We start from the raw sequence: 23,110 nt of genomic DNA on the forward strand, positions 1-23,110 counted from the left end.
AGCTTTGTCCCTGCTTTCAATATAAAACACAATTCCTACCTTGTAGCAATGATCAATTACTCCTGCACAGTACAGTAACTAACTCCTTTCTTTGATGAACTGGCAAGAAGAACCTAAAGGGACAGGGCAGCAGCTATAGCTTTACTGACTTGTGAATGTAAAATGTCCTCTTGTGGGATTGTTTCCCCATGTGGAAAGAACAGAGTTTATAGTTTCAGGGATAAAAACAAAAAGCTTACTTTATTAGGAATTCACAGTGATGATGAATGGGGCTATTCCTAATTCTATCTCTTGGTTTCCATGCTACATAATTGAATACCACATGTTGAAATTTGCCATAAGGTATATAGTGAATTCTGGAGTAAGATGCCTCTTCCTTGCAGGGTTTTATTCCCCATCTGGGTAATAAGCTGCAATATCAAAAGACCATTTTTACTTTGTCAGGCCAGCAGACTTCTGCTGGTTGGGATATGATAGAGCCATAGAGGTGCCAACTGCTACACTTAATTTGTTTTAAAGTAAGTCCTGTGGTCCAACGTAGCATAATGTATAATACTGTATTGATGGTTCAAACAATTCCTAAACACTTGTTAATTTTGAGAAGTTATATAAGCTAAGGCCCTGTGGTTAAGCAATGCAAATCTATAATACCCGCAATATATGAAATTATAGTCAGAATGAACCATTACTCTTTCTAAGTTTGAAGAAATTCAATTTAGTCAATTTATCATAAAGTGACTTTTTTTTTTTACAAGGGGTAGTGCCATACTGAGAGCTCAGTAATATTCTTGTTGTTGGCAGGTTAGAGATTTTCAGTGACAGTAGATTAGCCTTAGTGAGTAGAAGCCCATGTTGTGGGTCCAATACATATTCTACATCCCTAACATCATGGCTATTATCTTCATGAGTCCATTTTTGCCAGATCTGGTGATTCTGATGGAAATGACTGATTGACATTAATTGGCCAAATCATTCTGTCTATTTGGTTGCTTAGTATATTTTCAGTGGTAGATGTTATCTGTTACGTGTTAACATGAAATATAAAGATCTTTATATTTCAAGCCAACTCCAGTAATGGATCATCCACATACCTCTTCTCTAAAACCCCTTGTTCCCAAACTTCCAATCTTCTGAACAGTCATTTGAATAACGAGCTAAGTTGCTTACCAATGCCAAGAACTCTGTTCTTATCTCAGGCCCCTTAGATTGTTTCTCAAAGTAGATGACCAATTGTCTTCTTTGAAATTCTTCCCATTGGAAGTATTTTCCCCTCATAGCAGTTTTTCAGGGACATCCCTGAGGGAGATTTTAATATGGGAGCAATATATTTTCAGCTCTACCTCCACGTACTAAGCTGATCCATCACAGAATCAAGTTTGGCATTTTTATCCTTCATCAGCTGATCAAAAGAAACCCACCCCCATTGCTATGTGCTTGGGGGCAGTGCAATAGTAATGAATGAAATGAGAATCTGGGCCATAGTTCATGCAGCTTTCCTTATGCCCTTTTTCCTCCTTTTACTTGATTCCAGATGTACAACTTCTATTTTGCAATATATTGCTGCTAGGCTGACCCACTCTTATATGACAGAACACAGTTCATAATAGGCAATTCTTGATATTGTGATCAGACACTCCATTGCTATCTGGTTCTACTAGCATGACTGTCTCTTGAATTGTGTGTAATGTTCTGTTGCAGGTATCATATATTTATGCTGGAATATATGGAGTAATGTTAGAAACTTTATTTGAGCTATTTTCCCATTTAAGTTACCCCTAATAACACTTATTATTAGTAAGCCTAATTAAGAGCTTAAACAAACTCCATAGAGTCTGCTGGGTGGACAACCTTCAGAATCCAAAGAAACCAAGTGTCTTCTTTTCTTCCTTTGGTGGGATGTGCAATATGCTATAGTTTTTCTTTTGGATAAATTCTTTCTGTGGTTTAGCATGTTTTATTTTATCATTGCTGTCATTATGATACCCCCTCCATTTTGTTAATGAATTTATGCTGTACTCGGTATTAGGTGAATATTGGCCCTCCTGTAACTCTTCTTCATGTCTGTCTCATAAATTTGCCTCCATGTTCTTCATATCATTCTAACTTAATTCTGATCTGTGGTGTGTCATATTTTTTCCTCTTGTATGTCAAAATATTCATTAATTTTCATCTTTTTTAAAGATGATCTGTTTTTAAAGATCTTTTTTTACATGGGTGCCTGCCCATGTTAAAAAAAAAAAAAAAAAGTCCCTCTTCTTTCTTTTAAGTCTTCAACTGATTGGATTATCTTGTTGGTGGAGGTATGTCTTGGTTGATTGTAGATATAATCAGACACAGATGCAATCATCTGATGGATGATTTAATACACTAGCCTTCCAGTTTATCAACCAGCCATAAGGTATCCTTGCAGCAACAGTCAGGCCAGTGCTTGCCTGACCAGAAAACTGGTCATCGACAGTTGGCCAACTTATCACCAGAACCTAACCCATCACAGCTGGCGTTTTGCTATGACTTAAGCTAAAGCTAGGTATGGAAAATCCCCAGTTCTCCTTCTTTGCTCAACCCCCCTCCCCCTTTCTCTTTTTGCTTGCTTCAGCCATTTCTGAGAAGTGGGGCAACTTGTTCCCAATAATGGGTACTTTGCCTTACAGTACAGTAGTTTCCTGTTATGTTTTAGCTCCTACTGCAGCTTAAATGCTGACTTAACCCTTTCACTCTGTACTCTGGACTGACCAATGCCCATTGTCCAGGATGAAATACTCTAGCCTGCCTTACCAGGATCTGAGGACACAAGATTAGAAATAAATAATCTTTTAAAATTAAGTTGGTTTTGGCACTGAAATGAAACATCCTTTTACATAAACCCCTTTGCCTATAAATTTCTTTCTTTTACCTAAATGTTGAACAGAAGCATTCTCCCTATATAGCTCTAAATGATTCGTGTTGGATTGTAAAATTATTAGGGCATTGTCCTAGCTGGAACGACCAAGTATGAAAAATTACAGAGCACTTGTTTTGAATTGTTATTAACCATAAACAGAAATCATTTAAAGGAATCAGAAACTGGGAATCAGAAAGTACAAGAAACAATTGGTATGTAGAGCACTCTTCCCACATGCAAGTATTTAGGATGGTATTTTATCTGAAAATTAATAGATTTTTCAAGAAGACAAATGTGATTAACAATTACTCAGTATTAGCAATTAATCATAAAATGAATGCTGGTGAAGAGCTTGAAAACAAATGCAGGAATGACTGCTTTCAGAAGACAGCGATTCCTGGGAGAGGCTTGAATGGATTAGGAGATAACAAGCAGCAAAAAATGCCATGGGATAACAACAAAATACAAGAAGAGGTGCTTACATATAGGATATAGGAGAATTTTTATGGCATCTGAGCATACTTATTTCTAAAATCTTGATATTAATTTAACCTCATTTTTCAAGACTGATGTATTTTTATTATATATTTTAACCACACACCCTCTCAGTAAGATTCTATACACTATATTTCTTGTGTATGCCTGTTCTGATCATGTAGGCTTATGACTTCACATCGGTCTGACAGAATTTTGGAAAGGATTTAAACTTTACCAGTAAAGGAAACCTAAGGTCACTAGTTTCTTCTAACTAAAAACTAACAAATCAAATTAAAGAAAGAGCAACCTAGAAATAAGTGTAGAGCCAGCCTCAAAGAAAAATGACATTATGTCAGGTTGTTTTTGTGATTGAATCCTGCAACAATGTTTGTACATGGTTTGTGCACTCAATGACACTTTAATACCAAAAGTGACATTCCTAGAAATTTTCCTCTATGAAGATACCATTCCTGCATTGAAAGACTGCTTGAAAATGAGTACAAATTCATTACAATCTGGTCACACTTCCAATTAGCTTTGTTAATCTATTTTCTTACTTATCTTTTTATCTCTTCTTTCAATATTTTATTTTTTTAATCACCCAGTCACTATATTATTTTTGTCTTCAGCCCTTTTCACTGCTTGTTTTTAATTCTCTCGTCTCATTTCTATCTAATCCACTTTCTTAAATCTATTCAATAAAACTTTTATGTGATATCACTCATGGACGAATAACTTAATGTTTTTGCCGTGTTCAAAGACAGTTCCTTTCACATATGCATGTCACTAAAAAATAAGAATCAAAATCAGAAGAGTATTAATGGGGAGAAAACCTTAAAATATATGTGAAATCTTGATGCATTTTTCTCTCAGAGAGAGTAATTTCAATAACCATGATGTTTTATCCATCATTAGTAGTTCAAATTATTCTCCATAAAATAATTATTTCATGAACTCTCTGAGTCACTAAAAATTAAAGATGGATATTACTCCAAATATTAACTATTGCAGTTGTCTCATTTTGCGTATGAATAAATTGAAGTTTACAGATTTGTGTTTTGCTCACAATCATGTGGTTTGTTGGTACTCAAATTCGAAACCTCCAAATTTATAAATTGTTCTCTAGAATTTCTCCTTATGGTAAAAACATATGGTTAAGGAAAATGAGTTCAGTTTTCTTTTGCAATTGACGGGTAATAAGGGGAAGCAGTGAAATGGATGTATAGCGTCTTTGTGATAAATTAAATCCATTTAAGATTAAGGATTAGGTTTGGCTATATAGTATGTGCAGAATGCATTCTATTGTTTACATCATAGACACTGGTGTCCACTAATCCCCTTTCATTTTCGTTAATTCACATAGCTTTATATTAGGGTGGAGTATGCATTATCCATTTAAATCTGACATTAAAATTTAACTCTTCCTTTGTGTAAGATCCAGTGCTTTCATGTTCCCTAATTTATTTAAGTGTGACAATAATGTTTTTCTGTTCTCAAACTCTACAGCTAACAGAAGTCCAGTTCCTAAAATATGTTTGTTCTTTTGTTCTAGGACTCATATTGTTTCAAAGTTGGCATGTTGCCTTGTAAAACTTGCATGAAGTTGTTTGAAGTAAGTTTAAAAGCCTTTTGTCAACCATCAGATTGGCTAATAATTATTTTAGAAGATAAGATGGAGACTTGATAGTGTAACATTTCATCTCAAATTACTGAGCCAGTAATTATGTGTCACCCTCAGGTGAAACAATGAGTTCTGAGCATAATGGAATAGTGTAAGACATTCAAGGAAAATGAGCCTGGCCTGTTTCTGTAGAAAGGAACAACTATTAGAAGTAGTTAGTTGCCTATATGAATTCCTTTAAAAAATCTTGAATATGTACAGCAGGAATTTAATACTGTGTAATGGGAAATTTCTGGTCCATATATATATATACGGATATCTTGAAAGTCTTGGCTTCATGCTTCTCCACTGTATTCTTCTATTAATTAGCATATATTTGCCTCTCCCTTTCCCTGGCTCTTGGCATTGTACACAGCACCGTGGTTAAGTGTAAGACTCTGGGGCCACTTTGCCTGCTGATTCCTGTGTGAAATTGGACAAGTCACTTAACCTCATGTGACCAGTGTCTTCATTTGGCAAAAGGGAATAATAATAGTACCTACCGTATAGGATTAGTAGGAATTTTAATTGAAATAAAATATATGCTTAAAACTGTGCCTAGCACTTATTAAATGCTAAGTGTTATTACTTTTTACTGGTTCTCCCCCTTTTGCTCTATTCCTCCTTCTCTATCTCTGCCTCTGTTTTTCCCTCTTACACACGCAAACAACAAATAGAGTTCAGTGGGTGGTTTTCTAAAGTCATCATTCAAAACAAGTATTTCCATGTAAAAAACTGAACAAAGTTAGTTGGGAGTACATGTGCCTAAAAGTTACCTCTTAATTCATTAGCATCAGCTTCAAAGGCTCTTTGAATGAATTAGTTAAACGCAAAGTAAATAAATAATTATTTGTTTTAGGCACACTAGCTTAAACCTTTAAAAGCCTGAACCTGATCGTTAGTTTTACAGATAAATATAGCACTAGAAACCTCAGGGAATGTTAGAAATGTAAATAAAACTATATTAGCAGATAAATCTCAGTAGTACTTATCAAGTACTCCAGAATCAACTTTAGTTTGAAATCATTTGAGCATGATGAGAAGACTCTTGCAAGCCCTATGATACATTGCTGTTGCTGCTTAAATTCAGGCACTTTCAGATAGAGAAGCAAAAATAAAGTGACATTATTTATTCTCTGTGTGATGATGATGGGGATATTTTCAAGAGGATTAACTATAAAATAGATTTCTTACTTGTTTTACTTTAGGAGAAAATATTAAAGCACAACTGCCCATGAAGAAGGGACAGTTTATTTATTGTGAAGGATAAATAGCTCGAGCAGCACAGGCTGGGATTCTGACAATTTGTCTACTAAGTCACCCACCTGCCACATGTGGGGAAATTGTTTTTTAGAATTTGCCACAGCCAAGAAAGTTCTTCACAAATCAGAAAAAACTATACACAGCAACCAATTTGTCAACTTCCTTTCAAATACATGAGTTCTGAACATATGGAATAGTGTCAGACATTAAAGAAAAATTAGCCTGGTGGTTTCTATAAAAAGGGATCACTATTAGAAGTACTTAGCTCCTCTATGAATTCCTTAAAAGAATCTTAAACATGTACAGCAAGAATTTAATACTGCGTAACGGAAAATTTCTAGTACATATGAATGGATATCTTGAAAGTATTGGCTTCATGCTTTTACACTGTATTCTTTTATTAATTAGCATATAATATCATTACGTGACACCAGTTACTACAATTCCCTCTTCACAAGTGGTCTAGTTTAAATTTAGTTTTGGAGAGCTTACATCTTGAAATGTAGTTATGATGTTTGCTCAGTAATATGGATTAATCCACATAATTCATCTGATCATTTATTATATTTAGTAAAGTGTGTCACATCTGACATCAGTTTTATAAACTGGAAATATTACTTTATTTTTCAGTAAAAAATTAAAGAATGAAAAGTATATATAAATTCTTTTCCTCAACTGAACTTTTCATAATGCAACTTGAATAACATCAGTTTAAGTATATTATAATTTATTAAGTGTATTTATATTTTCTATTGTGATCATATTTAATAGTTTTCCTATAGTCATGAAAGGATGTTGTATGAAGAACCTGAAATCTGAAGTTAAATAATTGCATTTCTGTATGCAAGCATTGATTTCTATTAATATAACTTACGTTAGATTTCATTTTTAAATATATCAATTTACCCCTGTGATCCTTAATAATTACATTTATGGAATAGTACTACCACAAATAGTCGAAATTTTGATTAAATATACTGTTGTAGGTATAGGGCTAAGAAATGTGCACCCATTAACACCATGAGCTAAATACTCTAATTATCTTCATTTATCATTTATTAAAATGAAGAAGTAGGCTTAGACCTGTTGATAATTTTCCTAAGGCCACAGAACTCATAGCAAGACACCTGGGCATAGAAATGCATGTGGACAGTCAAACTGCAGAGCTCACAATCTTAACATAGAAAATGCCTACTTGGTTAATTAATGGTCCTGAGGATTTGACTCCCTGTATTTACACACTTTGGCAGGTAGGGCATGTTCCCTTGAACCTCAACTGGCTATGTGATCTGCTTTGGCCAATAGTTGGGCATAGATTAGAAAGTTAACACAAGTGAAGTTTCGAAAATCAATTATATTTGGGGGCTGTGGTAGTTAGATTCAGTTGTCAACTTGGCCAGGTGAAGGCACCTAGTTCTGTTGTTGTGTAGATGAGCCAATGGTACGTGAACCTCATTTGTTGCTAATTACATCTGCAGTCAGTTAGGAGGCGTGCCTGCTGCAGTGAATGACATTTGACTTAGTTGGCTGGTGCTTAAATGAGAGAGTATAACGTAGCACAGCCTAAGCAGCTCAGCATTCCTCATCTCAGCACTTGCAGCTCAGCCCAGGCCTTTGGAGATGCAGAAAGGAAGCACCCCGGGGAAAGTTGTCAGAACCCAGAGGCCTGGAGAGAAGGCCAGCAGAGACCATCCCGTGCCTTCCCGCATAAGAAAGAACCTCAGTGGAAAGTTAACTGCCTTTCCTCTGAAGAACTAACGATTTGTCTGTGGTGTGTTGCATTCCAGCAACTAGCAAACTAGAACAGGGGCTTATGCTTTTACCATCCCCATGAGAAGGTTACACTCATCCTAACTGGCTGACCCCAGAAGGATGAGAGACAGTGGCACAAGGCCAAGTTGTCCTACTCATCTCAGACAAGGTTGGCCTAGGTGAGCTAAATCTCATGAAACTAGCTGAATTTTTACTCTGTGACATGAGCTATAATTATGCAATTTTGTTGTATTGTTCTCTTGAGTTTGTGAATAGTTTGTTAGGAATCAAAAGCTCAATGATATACTCCCTCTTGATATATATAATGAGGATGATGGTTGTCTCCACACTTCAGGATTATGGAAGGGCCTAGGTTTGAAAATATTTATATGTGGAGAAAGGTATTGATATATGGTGGTTTTAATATTTATTCTGGCCTTTATAATTTTCTAAAATAAGTTCTTACGGTGGTTTGAAAGGAGAAAACAGATTGTCATCTGGACCCATCTCTCCCATTTCATATAAGGATTGTTCATCAGGGATTATTTGTGGTATCTTTTAAAATCTAACAACTAGATATCTGACAATTAGTTTATAATCTTCCCACACAACAAAAATTTGATCAATCACGATCTTCTAATCATCTGCAATATATGTCTCTTCCTCGAACCTCCCATTCATATTGGCATTTTCAAACCTTTATCTTCTCTTATCGGGAGTGTTTTATCCATTTCTAACACCTTTATGCTGACCCCTCTCCTGTCCATCCTTTATACTCCCAACAGAGCAATCTTTGTGGCATACAGATAAGAATAGATGACGTATTTTCAGTAGCGATGTATTTTTTACATGACAAATTCCAAGCTCTTTTGCATTTCATAAAAATCAACAGATCTTTCTGTTTTGTCTCAGTTCCTAATAACTTTTCACATTACACAATGGCACCCTGCAAAATAATAATTTACAGATTCACATTACACAATGGCATCTCCCCAAAAAATAATTTACAGGGTCCTTGAACAACAGAATTTCTTAATTATTTATTATTCAGCAAATGCTACATCTTTACTGGCTAAGCATAAACCAGTGAATCTGCATGGAATTACTTTTTTCCCTTTCTTGGACTCCAAGAAACTCTGATCTCTGCTCAAGATTAATTCTCAATACATCTTCCCTCACTACCCTTCATTGTTCTCACTGCAGCTCCATTGAGCAAATATTCCTTTCTTATTACAATTGTTTTTTTCTTCTCAAAATTGTAAGTTTCATAAGATAGTGACCATATCTTTCTATCTTCTCATTCCTACTACTTGAATATAATTAAGGATCCAACTATATGTTAGCCACATTCATGGATTGATCATATAATTAAGAGATAATATATGCGTGATGTTTTTCTCAACTTTTTCCTTTCCCATTGCAATGGGTTCAGTTTGATAAATTGAAAATAATTTGAATAACGGTGACTATTTATTGAGTTGCATTTAAATATTGACCCAGTTTAACAGCTCTAAAATCTCAAAAAGCCGCAAAATCAGCTAAGAGAATACTAAAACTGATATTAACTGCTTTGGGAATGTAAAGAGAGGAAGTAAAAATTTTAAATGTACATTTTTTATTAATTTAATTTGTATATTTAGGATGCGCTTTTGAAATAGGGTGATTTTATCAATGCAAAATGATAAGCTTCACCTTAGTGTTTGTGGTGGTTTGAAGCTTTACTTACTCAGAAAAACATGTTCTTAAATTTAATCCATTTCTGTGAGTGTAAACCCATTATAAGTAAGACCTTTCGGTGAAACTTCTCCAGTTAAGGTGTGCCCTACCTCAGTCAGATGGATCATAATCCTCTTACTGGAATCCTTTATAAGAGAGTGAAATTCAGACAGACACAAAGAAAGCCAGAGAAGCAGCAGCCAGAAGCTGAAATCAATGGAACCTGGAAGAAAAGAGAGAGACCAGGAGATGCCAACACGTGCCTTGACTTGCAAGAAGCTAAGGACCAAGTGTTGCCAGCAGCCAATCCCGAGATACCACAGTCTTGGGAAGAAAGCATCACCTTGATGATGCCTTTGATTTGGACTTCCTCTTAGTCTCAAAACTGTAAGCAAGTAAATTCCCATTGTTTAAAGCCAACCCATTTCATGGTATCTGCTTTCAGCAGCCTAGGAGATTAAAACAGGGCTACTTTCAGAAGAAATGTTTTTCTTTCATGTGTGAGATTGCCTAACGCATTCCAGAAACATCTAAGTGGCAGGACTAACTTAAAATTTATGGAGTTATTCATCACCATCAGACTTCCTAATCTATGTTATAGTTTGACCTCACTAATATTTGAGCTTCCCTTAATATAATAAAATGTCAAAAGAAATTATTAATAAGTAATGATCAATTTACCCATTTAATGCTAAGTATATTTACATGTAGATTTTATTTTAATTTTGTACACTTATGGCCTTAGATACATTAATGAAATTAAGTCAAGGTAGTCATTATATTTATTAGGCTAATTTATTTATCTAATGGGTATTTACTGAACATCTCCATCTATATAAGAAAAGAGAAAGTAACAGATGAAGTAAAAGTAGCTTTACAATTGAAAAAAATGGTGAAAAAAGACATACATTCATATAAAACAAAGTAGTGAAGGGATGACAGAAAATCAGAATAGGGAAACCAGTTTAAAAACAAAATAACCTTTAATGGTTGACACAGAGAACCTCTTTTTTTCTTCAGTTTGGAAAATACTTGAAGACAGAAGGATAGAAGGCGAAGTGTGTCAACTGCCTTTCTTTATTCCTTTCTGAATAAAAAAGAACAGCGGAGGAGAGTAGAAAGGACTGGCACCTTTGCTCACCCCCTAATTATAGAACAAGGTGGAAATTTAGAAAGAGAAGCCTGAAATTTGAGTAATAACAAACATAACATTCTCAAAGTTTCCAATGAAATAAAGATTTTGTAGTACGTGTTCATTATTAAACCCCAATTCAAAATATCACAAGAGAATAGGCTGAATTGAATACTTATATTTATTTTCTACTCCATGAAAACAGGCAAAATAAGGACATACAGTTTAGGCTTGCTGATATAGAGAAACAATGAGGGCTTTTTTTAAATCTAAAAATCTACAGCATGGTTTGAATGGACATAAACTATATAACAATATTTTGTTAATTAAGATGAATATATGAGCACAGAACAGTGCTCACAAGTTGCTGTACTAATTTTTTGCTCAAATGGATATTCATTTAGATTTTCAAATTTAACATAATAATAACGTTAGTACAATGAATATAAATAACATAGTCATTATAACCAATTAAATTACTAACATAAATTAATTGATTTTTCAATACAAAACACACCTAGTAGCATGACAGAAACTATGTCGATAACTATTATTGAGTGGTTTTAGGTGAAATGTGATCATGTTCATACAACTCTCACAAAGATTCAATGAAGCAGATACAGTTTATCACTGCATTTTATATACTGGAAACCGCAGTTTAGAGAAGTTAAGAAATTGGCTCAAGGTAACACAATTAGCAATTTGCAGAGTCTGGATTAAATTGAACCATCATGGCACACATCATCATGTAATTAGAAAAAAAGCAATACATTTGAATATAATAATTTTAAACCAAAGCACAATTAAGTACAAAATTAAAATAAAATGCAAATAAAAACCAGAAATGTTCATAACATGCAATAAAATGTTCATTTTTTGAATATATAGGTAGACAATACTGATAAGAGGAAATGCCAACAAAAATAGACAAAATACATAAACAATTGACAGAATAGACATTAGGATATTAACTAACAAGTGTATAAAAAAATTCAAGCTCTTTGGTAGTCAAAGCCATATAAATTTAAAAATAATGAAATTCCACTTTAGAATGTATTAAATGGAATTGGGCACTAATTTAAGATAATAGAAAATATTCATTTCTGATTTGAGAGCTATGAGACTTTAAATATTTTACATTGTTGACATAAATAAATTAGTTCACTGTCTCTGGAAAATAATTTCACAAAATATCTAAGACTAAACATTTGCAATTAAATTTGAAAAGCAATTATCCTTCTAGGAATGGGTCTCAGGAAATAATCAGTTTTACAATTAACATTTTAACCACAAAGATTCGCATCACATTATTTACATAGTAGGAAAAATTGAAGGAAAGAATGACAATTATAGGATAATTGATAAATTATAGTATGTTCACAGATGACTATTTAAAAATCAACAGAAGCATGGTCTGGTTTCCTCTTACCTAAAATGACAATTAAGCTAGTCTTCTGTACCCTCTACAAGCTTGGTTACCAAACCAATAATATTATCTAGTAGTGCACTACTCCACCCACTACAAGATTTAGAGACAAGTAATCATATTCACAACTTACATGCAAATCATAATTAAAATATGTTGTAGTGGAGCCATGTACTTTATCCATGACGGGGTTTAAAGGCAGGCAAAAGAAACACAAGGAAGCCTTCTGAAACGAATCTACACAGTGGGTTTAGCAGAGTCAAAGGACGGGAAAAATTGGAGTCCGGAGTATCATTGGACGATTAAAGATACTATGTTTGAACCTGCCTTATTTTTAAATTTCCAGTTGTGTTAGAAAATAAATAAATAAATTCAAGTTTGAGATTGGATATTATGTTTCATAGACTCAGTGAACATATTAATCGAATAGCCAAATATCACTAAACCAACCCAGTGAGAATATTGTAGGCAAAATCAAACAAAGCAGAATTGATCAATTGCACAGTCAATCAGACAGTTAAAGAAGCCATCTCTATAACCAGAATGCTGAGGAAGTTTGTTAAGAAATGGTAGAGATGAGAACAATGTGGGGAAGCACCAAAGAAGACCACTGATTGCAGAAAAAAAGACTGCTTAAGGGAATAAAGACCCTCACAATGCACGTTAATAGACTCTCCCTTGATTCAAAATTGTCACTGAAAGAGAACTGCAGGAAAGGCCCAAAGAAGAGGGATTAAACTACATGCCCAATAGAGTTTCCATGGTGGGTGCTATTATTGGTGTGAAGTCAATTCCTATGGCAACACTCAGTTTATAGAGAAACTTTGTTGAATTCATGAGCTCAAATTTGTTGAAATTCTAATTGTAAAGACACTTTGATGCCTTTGTTGTGTGTACTTTTCTTCCAAGAAATTGTACAAGACATTTGGCATCTGTTTATATTAATGTGAATGTATTGTACCTGTTTTGACCATGAAATTGTGTAAATTCAGGTGTACAACCAGAGGATACTAAATAGCAGCTTCAAATTCTCAGCAAAGCCTATGTTATGCAAGTTTTACAATCCAGTTCATATTTCTTTGAGCACTTCTTTGAGCATTTATGCTTTATTTTGTCCACATGTATGCTGACATATTTTTTATACACTTCACCCTCCATGAGGCTGAGTTCTCACCTGCTAATTGCTGTATTACACTCTTCATCAAGCCATCTTTGAAAATCAAAACAATTAATCTGCTTGGATTGGAAATGATTGGGCAGCTGCTTTTGGATACCTTATGTTTTTCCTGACATTAAAAGATGTACCTCACTTTCTTTGGAGTTCATCATTTCACTTAAAAAATACCTTTTGAATATTTACTTAGCATTTTGGTTTTTCTATTAATGTTATATTAAGGACAGGAGTATTTCAGGGTGTCTGGATGACTATATTTCCAGGGGGGAAAATCTCTGCAAGAATTGCCCTGAAATAATTATTTTAAAATATTACCAGAAAGCAGTACATGTGGTACACATATGTGTGTGTGTATGTATACAACATTCATCGTAGAAAAATTATATCTGTATGAGGATGTATAATGCCAGTTTTATAACACACAAAACTGGCATTATATATTACCTCTGTGTGTATGTCAGTGTATATGTATATTTTTATATATATATAGTATACATATATGTATATTTTCAATCTATAAATCCTGCTTTCCATTGTTTTAAGATTGTGAGTGGCTTTTATATTTTTATTTATTCTGTTCAACATTTTGAAAATTTATAAATTTACTGTTCATTAAATTTCTACTCAGAAAAACCCTAGATTATCTAGAAACAAGAAATATTGATCTCTTAAGAGTCACTCCAATTAGAATTTTCTCTTTTGTCTTACAAACTCTTATGATACTTTAAACTTCTTGTGTATGTCTTTATCCTACTCTTGAAGTTAAGTTAAACTATTACATGACATAATTCATGCTTAATACCTCTGTCTACAGTTTACAGGAGATAACTAAAAGGTGGGTCTTTATTACATTTAGACGAAGGAAAGAGTTAAGACAGAAACCCAAAAATACTTTCCAATAGTTCTGACTCTATATAGATACCAACTTAAGTAACTCACATAAGAAAATTTGAGAAGCTTTGGGTAATCATGTTAAAAGTAGCTCCATATTAATATAAAATTTTAGAATTTATTGTTTTTCAATACTGAAACTTCTTTGGAGTTATTGTGCTTCTCCTTTAAATCTATGAGAATTGAAACAAATTACCCGTGATTCAAGAATAGGACCTCTAGATAACTGCTAAAAATAGTACATCACCTGATTTTTGAAATGCACACCACTCACCTATTAGTTCTTAAAAGCAGTGATATGGATGAGAAATGCTCTGAGCCTTTGGTGTTAGGTGGCTTTTCTAATGTTTAATATCAGCTGGTCCACAAATTACAGTCCTGAGAACCTTAGCTCTATCTAATTATATCTCAAGTACAAATGGATACTATATAATTCTCTAAGTTAAAAACGATTCTATGAAGTTTCTAACTTGTAAATTAACTATTAACAGGCAATACGAAAAAGGAAAAATTTAAAACAAAAGAACACCAGTGAAGAAATAGTGAAATATTTCATTCCTGCTCCTTGATTTGTGTGCCAACTGTTGTTTATCTCAAATCTATTAAGTATAAATTTTAAAGCTGCACTAAATATGACATCTATGAATTCCCTTGATTTACTCATGATTGACTTTTTCCAAATGGTTTCTCACTGAGTCATTTATTATGATTATTACATTTAAAATACCATTGATAGCAAGTCCAGTTGAGTACTTATTATATATCTTGCTTTCCCTTAATCCTAAACAAGAGGTATTATTATTATTGTTCAACAGCATTGATGTATTGTCTGAGATCTTATATGACAGAACTAAAAATCAATCTCATCTATCCCTATACCTTGTCCAATTTGCATCAGATAAGACTAATTTACCAGCAATTCTCTTTGAAAATGCATTATTCTACTCTATATCTGTGATAACTTAACCTCTTCTAAATAGAACAGCTTTTTTTTTTTGGCCCCCATCTTATATGTCCAAGTGATCCCTGGTCTTACATTTTGAGTCGCAATTGCTGTCACTTCTTTTACACAGCTACTTGTCTGAGTCAAATAAAAAGCATGTGAAGATTTTAAATGAGGTTAGAATTCTGTACAGGGAAAATAAAAATTGGTCTTGTGGGAAAACTAATTAAGAAACATTAAATACTATTACATACTCTTATGAAATCTGCTTGTTTTACCTATGAGTAGAACTTCTTCAATCTGTCTAATGTCTCAGAAAAAGAAAATTTTAGAATATATGTAGGTTAACAAAACAGATTATTGCAAGCCTGAAGGCAAGTGAGGAAAACCATTAACAAGACAAATTTAAGCAGATGAATTTGATGAAATTCTGATAGGATAAAAATTAATGGAAGGAAAGGAAGTCCATGGAAGTCATATTAATATGAAATATAAGATTGGCATGGCTGTAACTTTATGAGTTTATGCAAATGCAATCCCTGAAGTGACAAGCATGCCAATCATTTAGAAATGCTTCTGGATTGTTTCTCTTATTTTAACTGATGTGACGTTTTATTTTTGTGGTCAATTTAAAATGGACAAAAAATTCCCATGAATACACTTTATATTTTAATCACCTAAAACCATTCCGAAGATTTATCACATCTTTTAATTGCAAAATACGTGAGGTTTAACTTGTGAAAATCTTGTGAATTGGTAGAAATGAATTACTAACAGATTTTCAAAATGGAAATAAAAGTAACCATTATTATTATAAATATTGAAATAAATTCAAGATGTATCGTTTTAAAAGGTAAGGGTAAAACAAACAAACAAACAAATAAAAAACAGGCAAGGGCAGGCCATGGCGACTTAGCAGGCAGAGTTCTCACCTGCCGTGCTGGAGACCCGAGTTCTATTCCTGGTGCCTGTCTATGCAAAAAAAATAAAAAAAATTAAAAAAAAGGTAAGGGTGAATTATATCTCTTATGGTCATCTATATCTATTGATATAATCTATTTATATCTATCTCTTCCCATCATCTATTCCTCCATTCATTCATCATCCATGCATTCATCTACTTCTGTATGTTTATCTACAAACATACAAAAATACATATAATAAAAACCCATTTTTATCCTTTTTTAAAGCTCAGACAACATGGAAATTACTTAAAAAGGAAACTAATTTACCACATAAATGTCATGAGCACTATTAATAATTTAATATATTTTCTTCCAATTTCTATCAGTTATGTTTCAGCACCATATGCATGTGTGTATATTATTGAAAACATATTGCATATGTTGAAGTATATATTTTTTAATTTAAGAGAATATCAAATATTTCTCATATAATTATTATTTTTCAAATTAGTAGGCAAAATTCTATCTTGTAACTATAACATAATAATTCAAAGATTCTGCTGGTTTGGGGCATTTATATATGATTTCAGTTTTTCTTAATTATAAATTTTTCTATAGTGGATATTGTATCATTACCTTTATGCTTTTTAGGTCTCTGAACTTTTCACTTTTGAGTAGATTTTTAAAAAGAAACTAATCAATATCGTTTTCATTTTTAAAATGAAACTAATCAACCTTACTCAATAAGGTTACTTTCCTCATGTGCACCAGTTTTCATTTCAAAAAACAGTAGATGAGAGTCAGCACTATGACCAGACAACATTGCATATTCAAATTTAAAATTGTATTTTCTTATAATTAAACAGGCTCAAAATCATAAATGTTTTTAATTTGCATTTTCTTGAGTACAAAGAAGCTTAACTTGAATTATTATTGTCATTCTTAAATCTATTGCCTATGTTTAGTTCCTCTTTTTGAAATTATTTTTTCATGGCCACTTCTTACTGTTTTTCCTAGGTACTTTTTTATCCTTCTTACTAACTCATTTGTGTCATATCATATAAGAACGTACATATTTAAGAATATATAGCGAACAATTTAACATAGAATAGGGAGTAGGACTAACGAGGAAAGCCTATGTTTAGTTCCTCTTTTTGAAATTATTTTTTCATGGCCACTTCTTACTGTTTTTCCTAGGTACTTTTTTATCCTTCTTACTAACTCATTTGTGTCATATCATATAAGAACGTACATATTTAAGAATATATAGCAAACAATTTAACATAGAGTAGGGAGTAGGGAGTAGGACTAACGAGGAAAGCAATTAGATTAAATAAATAAAATCTATACAAGATAAATAAAATGAGAAGGGTTCTTAAAAAATTCAGATTAAAATGTGCATGAACTGAGTTGTATTATGAACTATTGTATTGATTCTTCTTACTCATAATTATTTTGCATAGTTATGCCTTAAAACATAATCTAAGCCAACTATTTCCAAGGCATTTACTATGAATTATGTATTAATTGACCAGGTGTTTTTATTCCTCTTTCGCCATATCTTAGGCAGCTATAACTTTTTCTCCTTTGAAATTTTTATTAAATTTACTCCAAAGTTTCTGTGTCTTCTGAAATTTGTACCTTGAACTAAGAATTACTCTTTTATGCATCATCGATTTGTATTATATGGCCATGTAAGATAAGGCTATATAAAAACTTTCCTATATCTTATGATTTTGTAGTTGTTCTTTTTAGATTTCTGACTTTTATCCACTGCTCAATTTCTACATCTTTCTTTTTATTGTACTTCACAATTATTATCATTGTTATCATCATTCATACTATGATATTGTTTCTTTTCAGTGAGACATACTTCTACCCTCGATATTTTATCACAGGCTGGTAAAAATGAAAATTGTTTGCTATCTACACTTTTGCCATACAGTATTTTATAATTTTTTCTTGTTTTAGCAACTAATTAGTATGATCTGAAGAAAAATGATAGGGTCAGTCTCAATAAGCCTATCTATAGTAAAACTACTTTCACCTTGTATGTATTTGAAGTATCTTACATTAACAAATCAGGTTAAATACTTGTTATTGTTTTCCTTGGTAGGACTGGTTCAACTAGTGATCTGACTGGCTGTTCAGGCAGGAGTCCTTGAATTTTTTACAATGATGTACATTCTACCTAAAGCTGGGGACCTGATACAAGAGAATTTTTAAAGATTCTAAGTGAGTGCATTACTCTTACGATGTTTCCAAGTATATGGGCCTATATTTTGAATAATTTATGAAACAACAGCAGCTCTGCTATTCAACCATCTTCCATGAAAGGACTGCTGCAATGTATTTCACTATTAATATTTCATTTTATTTGTTTGTAAACCACCTTAAAATTGTGATGATAAATGTAGTGTTCCCAGTGATATGGTAGTCTATGCAAGAAGTGCACTTAAAGACTGGTGCCTTACCAGTTCTTCCTGTCTGACTTTTATATGTGCATGCTTACAAATACATATATTTTGATGTGTAATTTATAGAATCTAGACAAAAGGAATGCACAAATTAATTAGAGAAATGTATGCATAAAAGATAGAAAAGCTGATAGTATAATAAATTTTTTACATGTAAGAATATAATTATCCATATACAGAAGCCTGACTTCTGAGACTTATATTCATTGAACTGTACAACAATTGTGTAACACATTGTGTCAAATTACTTTCTGATTGATTCTGACTTTAACTGAATAATTTAACCAATATATTGATTTTTAATGACTTAGCTTTGGTTGTGGATAGTGGAAACAAACTATATTTGGTGAAAATCAAAATTGCAATGTTCCAACTGATTGCTCCATTTTCTAGTACTGGTATGACTAATTTAATTTAACTTACACATATAAGTTTTGCATAGTTATGCCTTAAAACATAATCTAAGGCAACTATTTCCAAGGCATTTTCTATGCATTACATATTCATCGACCAGGTGTTTTTATGCCTCTTTCACCATATCTCAGGCAGCAACAAACTTTTCCTTCTTTGAAATTTTTATTAAATTTACCCAAAAGTTTGTGTGTCTTCTGAATTTTTTACCTTGAATTAAGAAGTACTCTTTTATGCATCATCAATTTGTATTACATGGCCATGTAAGATATGGTTATATAAACACTTTCCTATGTCTTATGATTTTGCTTATATAGCTAGAGAATTCACTAGAACATTTAGCTAGAGAATAAACTCATGAACAAAGAAGACAGGAAAGACCAATTTTCTTTGATAGGTTGAAGATATGGGAAATAAAAATGAAAGAGGTGATTTTTTTTTTCTTTTTAATCCATGGAGAAAACTGAAAAAATTGAAATAAAAATTCAACCCTGGAATTGGATTTTAGTAAACCCAGCCTTATTCTCTACCAAATATCTCCATTTTATCAATTCATAATTTTTATACACAGATAAAATTATCCAAAAAGGATGATTATATTCTCATACCAACATTTTGGAAATATTGCCTGTGCCAGACTGAAAGTATTTTGTACCCCTGAAAGGCCATGTTTTAATCCTGATTCAATTTTGGGGAGGCAGCTGTTTCTTTTAACCCTAATTCAGTATTGTAGGGCAGAAACTTTTCATTACATTATCTCCAATGAGATGCAGCTCCATCCATTCCAAGTGGGTCTTAATTCTTGGAATCCTCTAAAAGAAGAAACATTTTGTAGAGAGTCAGAAATGACAAAGCCAACAGAAACTTCAGAGCAGAGCTGACAAAGATGCCGACATGTGGAGAACAGAGACACAATGTTTGGAGATGCTTAGAGCCCAGCAGACTTCACTATGATCTGTTAAGCAAGCCAGGACCTGAAGAGAGCCAAGGGAAGCCAAGTGACAAAAGCCAGTCCCAGAGAAACAAAGTAAGGTACCCCCACAGGGACAGAGGTTGAAAGCAACTGAGCCCAGGAGCAAGGGGCCAGCAGATGCCAGCCACATGCTACCCAGATGACAGAGGTGTTCCTGACCTATTGATCTTCCTTTAATTGAGGTATATTCCCTGAATGCCTTAGTTTGGATATTTTCATAGTCTTAGAACTAAAAACTTGTAACTTATTAAATCCCCCTTTTAGAAGCTGTTCCAGTTCTGGTATATCACATTACAGCAGCTTACAAACCAATATATTGCCCATATTTGGAAAATAATCTCAAAGACTAATTCAATCTCTTTTAGTTTCCTGGAAATGGTCATGATTCTGGGCTTTGATTAAACAACTTACTAGAAATCAAAAATGTTCCCTGCTTTTACACTTCCTTCCTCATCCTCAATGTTATTTTTATTCCCTTGCATGCTTATTCTTAAACATTTAACTACATACTGTTATTTGGATGAGCATGATATAGTGTAAAGCACACTGGATGAAACATTTACAAACCTACTGTGAGTTTTAGGTTTGTCACTGTCACCAACATCAGCAAATTTATAAAATTCTATGTACTGTGGTTCCTAGTTTATATAAATAGGATGTTATTCTATCTGCTTACCTCAGAGCTGCTGTGAGGGTTAAAGAGATAATACAAGTACAATTGTATTGTGAGATGTAAGATGATAAACAAATTTTTGATTTTGTTACTTGGGGAAATGAGGCATTCTTTAGTTTTTTAAAAGTTATTAATGAAAATACATAAACATTTCAGATGACAGACTATTCTTCCTACACAGCTACATCGACTGAGCTTAGTAACTTTATGCCTGCTGATCAATTACCCTATTAGGAAATTCCTTCCCAAAACCACTTAATTTGAGTCCACAAGGTATCCTTATGCATTATCAATCTTTGTGAACAATTAAAATAACTTTATAGTTGAACTTTTATATTAAAAAAGAAACCTGATAATAATATTGCTATGATAAATTTTCTGTAATTTAGAGAGTAAATTACGATCTGTTGAAAAAAATAGTGTCGTTCAGCTCACTTAAAGCAAAAACAGCTGTTTAAATCCCGTAGGAAGGCATCAAGTTAGAAATCCAAATATTATCTCTGTATCAGTCTAAAATAGCCACTTTTCCTTCATCGAGATAATGGATCAATATTTCTTTGCAATAGCACACAATAGTGTAGGTGACTATTAGCATTAGGGCTATGTTATGTGAAAAAATAAACACCATAACTTAAATACTAGCATCACATATAGGTGGAGAGAAGATGACAAAATAGAAGTCCTTGCTGCCACTGTATAAGTGCATTTCTCTGAAAGAGTGAGCTTACTCTCCTTTGGCCTTTCCATTTTGTATTTTAGCCATAGGATAAACTTCTAATCCACATTGAATCTTTTGGCAGAAGAAGATTTATATAATAAGAAAGGCAAATGCTTGTGAATTACCTAAAAATTGTGGCAATACGAATGTTTCAACACTGCCAAAAGAAAAATTTTGAAAATAAAAGCCTGTCATTTCTATTGCATTTTTGTATAAGGTGCACATAACATTTTGGAAAATTTATTACCACTACTGTGATCACCATCCAATGCTCATTTCTTATTTAATATCTATTTAATATGTATAGATATTTAATATCTATAATCACATTATTTTTGCTGCTTTCTGTCTTTAGAAGATGCACTTTTGATTCCTATGTTCAAAGGGAGAGGATTACATAAAGGCATGAAAAGTAGGAGACATGATCCTTTGAAGCCATTTCAGAAGCTGCTTCAACAAGCATTATATTCACTTTATGAAACTTTACTTTTAAAACACTGGATATGGTATAGGTCCAGAAAATGAACAGAAGTTATAAGCTCACAGAGGCACACAGCACTCCTTTTGTAAAAAAATTTCTTCCAAAAGGAAAAATTACGTATGCAATATTGGATTTTCATTTTCATTCCGACTACATCATCTAAGATATACTTAAGAACTTTGATTTTAGATGCATAATGAGGAGGGCGAATTTATTTCTGTTGTTTCTGAGATATAGATCAAAATACTAGCCATGAATATAAAATGGATTTGAAGTGTCATATTTTATTTTAACATGAATGAAATTACCTTAAATGATATATCTGGATTTTTAATATTAAAATAATTTATTTCCCAAGCTTTCATTAAAGTTGATGGTCCTAGAAAAAGCTGGGTACTCATGTAGTCTAAGGACATATATTCCCAATATATATAATCCAGAGGATCACATATTAAATTTTGAGAAGTCTAGACTTTGCAAGATCCATAGAGGAGAAAATATGGAAAAATATGGAAAGTTTATGATAGAACAACTTTCAAAAATGTACTTTTTGTAATATTTTAAAGTGGGTTAAGATAGAAAAAGGAATAACAAGAGTATTATTTTTTAGAAAGTTATATATTTTAAGACTGCATGGCATACTTGCTGCAATAAAATGATGTGATTGAAATTATTTTATTCATGAAAAGAGTGAAGGAGTGGTGGAGCGTAGAAACCCAGTAAAGAGTAACTATTAGGAATTAGCTATGTTTCTATTATTGTTGCAAATTTAAAGTAAACCTTCTGAGATTGTGAAAATTCTGGAGTGAGGGAGAGACTTTATTTTTCTGCAAGGTTTTTGGAATCATGTATGGGGAAAAAAGCATGAAAAAATTATTTTATCTGAATTGTTACATTTAGCTAGAAATGAATGGTGGTTGAGGAATGAAATGCAACATTAATAAAAGTTAATTACAGCTAAACCAAAAAGACAGGGGATATGAAAATGATATCTTAACTGTAAAAGAAACATAGAGCAGGAGTTTTTAGTTTTGGGTAAGAGGTTGTTCTAGATTCCTAGCCTGCTGAAAGCAAAACTATGAAATGGTTTGACTTTAAATAATGGAAATTTATTAGCTCACAGTTTGAAGCCATGAGAATATCCAAATCAAAGCATC

The sequence above is a fragment of the Tamandua tetradactyla genome, chromosome 6 (assembly GCF_023851605.1).
Source record: "Tamandua tetradactyla isolate mTamTet1 chromosome 6, mTamTet1.pri, whole genome shotgun sequence".
Taxonomy (NCBI): Eukaryota; Metazoa; Chordata; class Mammalia; order Pilosa; family Myrmecophagidae; genus Tamandua; species Tamandua tetradactyla.